This window comes from Charadrius vociferus, unplaced genomic scaffold, assembly GCF_000708025.1.
Source record: "Charadrius vociferus isolate BGI_N301 unplaced genomic scaffold, ASM70802v2 scaffold282, whole genome shotgun sequence".
Classification (NCBI taxonomy): Eukaryota; Metazoa; Chordata; class Aves; order Charadriiformes; family Charadriidae; genus Charadrius; species Charadrius vociferus.
Window position 1 is genome coordinate 1,470,482 of NW_009647731.1, and position 3,792 is coordinate 1,474,273.

Below are 3,792 nucleotides of genomic sequence, written 5' to 3' on the forward strand. Positions count from 1 at the left end.
GGGGCTGGGGCTGCCATCCCCTTCCTCGCCTTGTGTCAGAGACCTACGGCTTCTCGCTGGCGGGCATTCATGCTTGGGGTTTGGCCAAATAATGGGGGCTTTAATAGGGGGCACAGGGCTGCTCCCCCCCTTGCCCCGCTCCCCTCCCTAAAGCAGCATGGGGTGTAGCGCTGGATTCGAGGGAAAGCGAGTCTGTATTTTGCTCGTGGCCAGACCATCTGGCAGGAGCTTTCACCCCTGGCTCCCCACCCCGAAGTTCGTGGCAGGTATTTAACAGCCCTGTGGGCAGCCCAGCCGTGACCCCATCGCCACCTTCCTCCGTTCCCCCCGCAGGGCTGCCCCTCCGCTCCCCCTCCAACCCTTCGAAAGAGGCCCGGCGCTTGTCCGCCGAATAAATATTTAACAATGAATTGAATGGTGATTACTGTAAAATGGGGATGATTTCCTGTGTATTTTAATGTTGCCAAAATGAGTCACCATTTAGCAATAAAAAAAAAAAGTCATAAATAAAAATTGCGGTATAATTACTTTCCAATTGGATGGCCAGGCCTGGGAGGGGGGGGCGGCTCTGTGCAGCGAGGAGCCAGCCTGAGCTCACAGGAAGGTTATTTTCCTCTCCAGGTTTTTTGGGGGAAAACCAGAGACCTCCACGGAGGTGCCAGCAGCTCCGCCACACGCGCTGGAAGGGGAAAGACCCAGCCAGGCTTTTGGAGAAGCGCTTTTCTGCTTCTATTTTTAGGGAGTCATTTTGGTCTCCCTCTGCCAGGGTGGGGAGCCACCCCGGGAGGGCTGCGCGGGGCTGGGACGGGGCTCGCGTGTGCATTTCCCGGGAGCCTTCGCCAGGGACCAAAACTATTTTTCCAGGTCCTTTTCCAGGACGCTTTGATCTCATCTATTCCCGCTCTTGCTGCGTGGTTTTTTTTGTTGTTGCTGCTGTTGTTAGGGCTTGGATGTTTGCTGCTCCTTGCGGATGCACACTGCTAATGACCTGGCAGAAAGCTGCCACTGGCTTGGCTGGATTTTGGCCCTGGTGTGAAATTTTAGGATACGTGGCCAGACACCGAACGTGTCGGACGGCTGTATCATAGAGCCGCAGACTTGTTTTGTGACCTTGGCCAAATCCCTCGGTACCTCCAGTGCTGCGTTATCTTAATTTCCTTTCTCTGCGGTGATAAGCTTGTCTCTTCCCGCTGGGCGCGTGGCTCGGTTGGGTGCTCAGAGGTTGGGGCAATGGAGGACAGCCCAAAGCTGGGGGACAGCATGCCCAAAGGATCCCCCCTGCAGTTGAAGCAGTTCTTCTGTGAACCGGTTGGAGTAGGGAAGAGTCCCCAGGAAAAACGCCCGGCAGGCTGCTGGCCCTCGCTTGCATGGCCTTGGGAGGGTCTCTGGCTGAAAGCTGCCCCTTGCCAGCCGGCAAGGAAGGTGGCCACAGTGGCTCCCAAATTAGGGTGCGTGCGCTCAGGCCATGACGGCTTCCTGCCTGTGGGAACCGGGCCCGGGATTCCTGGCTGCTTGCTCACCCCGCAGCGGTGAGCCGCTCTCGGAGCATCCCCGGGAAGGAGAGCTGGGGGGAGGATGAGTAATGCCGGGCTTGGGAGGTCCGGGGGAGGCCCCGTCATGAGAGGTTTGTTCCATGCGTGGCTCGCTTTTGGGAAACCGTTAATTGAGAAATGAGTCAAAATTTGGAGGCTCAGAGCCCTGTCCGCGTTGCGGGGGACTTGCAAGTGTAGGGGGTGCGACATTGACCTGGTGTGGCGGGGGTGGCACCCATAGCCCGGAGGAGGGATGGGAGCCTGCAAAGAGGCTCCCCATAAACTCGCCTTTTTTAGTATTTATTACTCTGGCTCTGCTGCCGACTCGCTTTGAAGGACATCTTACTCCCGGTTACAGTCCGATTCAAAGCGGGAGAGGGGGCTTAAAACTCCTTGGGGACAGCACTGGCACTTTCTCAGCTGTAAGCTGGCAATTAGGGCAAGGGAGCTCGTGCTGGGTGAAAGAGGCCGGAGGCGGGTGTCTGCAGGAGGAAAGAGGGTGTCTGCGGAGGGCTCGCTCGAAGCGGAGTTGCATGCTTGGTGGGTTTGGGGGAAGGGGGACGCTCAGCATTAGGTGCTGTACAAACCCGCAGAGCCCTGGCTCAGAATTGGTTGAACTCCACAGTGCAACCGTAATACAAACAGTAAATAAAATATGTGGTTAATCTTTCTTTCGTGGGCGTATAAAGCGCTTACCTCCCCTTCCCCCCTGTGAGATGTTTTCTCCTTTGTTTCCTGTTTTTGTAGTGCTTAAAGAGGAGAGGAGAAAAAAAAGCCAACAACGCACCCTCTTTTCTTTGCTTCTTGTCATTTTGTTTGTGTCAAGGTCTCAAAACGAAACATTTTTTCTTCCATCTTTGCCTTTGCTGCCCCAGCCACGTGCCTCCTGCCTGCATGGGGGAACCTGATGTCTCCCTTGCATGGAGGAACCTCCTTCTAGGGCTGAAAAAGAAAGTTGCTCCAGCGTGAGGTTTATGTGTTGCCTTTCCCCCCGCTCCCCCCGCCTTTTTCATCCAAAAAGAAGGAAAATACAGTGCTGGGATTGGAGCATGGGCCAGAAGGCAGCAGCCGGAAAAAGGGACTTACTTGTGGGGTGTTACCGTGTTTGCCCTGTCTTTGTGTGGAACATGGTTGATTGAGGCTAGGTGCATCAGAGCTTGCCTGGGGATGTCCCAGCTGCCAATCCTCAGCTGGAGCTGCCACCACTGGGAGGGAACTTGGGTAGAGGCTCTGCTCCTTCTTCCCTTTTGTTTCAGGGGATGGAGGTAGATTTCCCTCTGAACTAGCTTGCAGTGCATTTTTGGGAAATCGTGAGAAAATCCCTCCACATTCTGAAGATCTCTGGTGGTTTTGAACACAAAGAGAGAGAAAGAGCGTCATGGTGCTGAGAGCTGTGGGGAAAACCTTGGGGATCCTTCTGCAGGTGTGTAGGAGCAGCGCCCATTCAGCAAATCCAGGGGGAGACACAGGGACTGGGCTGCTGAGTCCATCTGCTCCTCGGTGGGTTTGAGCTTGCTTTCTCGGCAACCCTCAGATAAGCCCAGCTCAAGGTGCTTTCTTAAGTATGGGAGAGAGGAGAGGTGAGCACTTGGTAGGAGCACAGGAAGAGGTGAATCCCAAGTCTGTACCAGGAACTCTGGTCCTTTGCCAGCATTGGCCACCAGCCCCAGTGCAGAGATGGCCTTGGCATCAAAGAGATGGTGTGCTTTTCCTACCTGCCCCAACTGATTGCTTCTGCGGTTCAAAAGCTCTAGGTCTCTAGAGGGAAAATACCACCAGCTTTTCTTGGCTCTGACACCAGAGACACCTTCCTGTTTGAAACAAGTCTCATGTCGCATCCATCCCCATGGTGCCATCTGTGCCGGGGATGTTTTGCTGGGACCTAGGGAGCCCCAGTGCTGGGGAGGCTGGGGTCGCCTCCACTGCCAGGCTCCTGATGTGAGCTGCTGTAGGTTGTTTTACTCTGAAACAGGTTTGGTAACTTGTGATGGGCTGGATTTTTACAAGCTTACTTATTTTCCAGATGACTTGTTTATGAAGAGCGCGGCACGCAGCTCACTGGAGGCATTGTGAGCGCAAATGCCCAAGTGCTCGAGCATTAATTTAGCTCTCATGACGGTAGATGGTGTGGGCTGGTGCCTGGCAGGCATTCCCCACGGCGCTCTTTGAACATACCTGGTCCACAGATTACTTTGGCTGTAGGTCCTATGAAGCTGGAGATGTGCAAGTTCTCCCTGTGCCCTCCAGCTGTGCCTCCACC

At 54.8% G+C, this 3,792-nt stretch overlaps 1 protein-coding gene across 1 annotated transcript in view; it reads left to right on the forward strand.

Moving 5' to 3' along the window:
• LOC104283438 (probable E3 ubiquitin-protein ligase TRIM8) overlaps nucleotides 1-3,792 on the forward strand; it is a 17,419-nt gene that overhangs the window by 1,040 nt on the left and 12,587 nt on the right. The gene's annotated exons all lie outside the window — the stretch shown is intronic.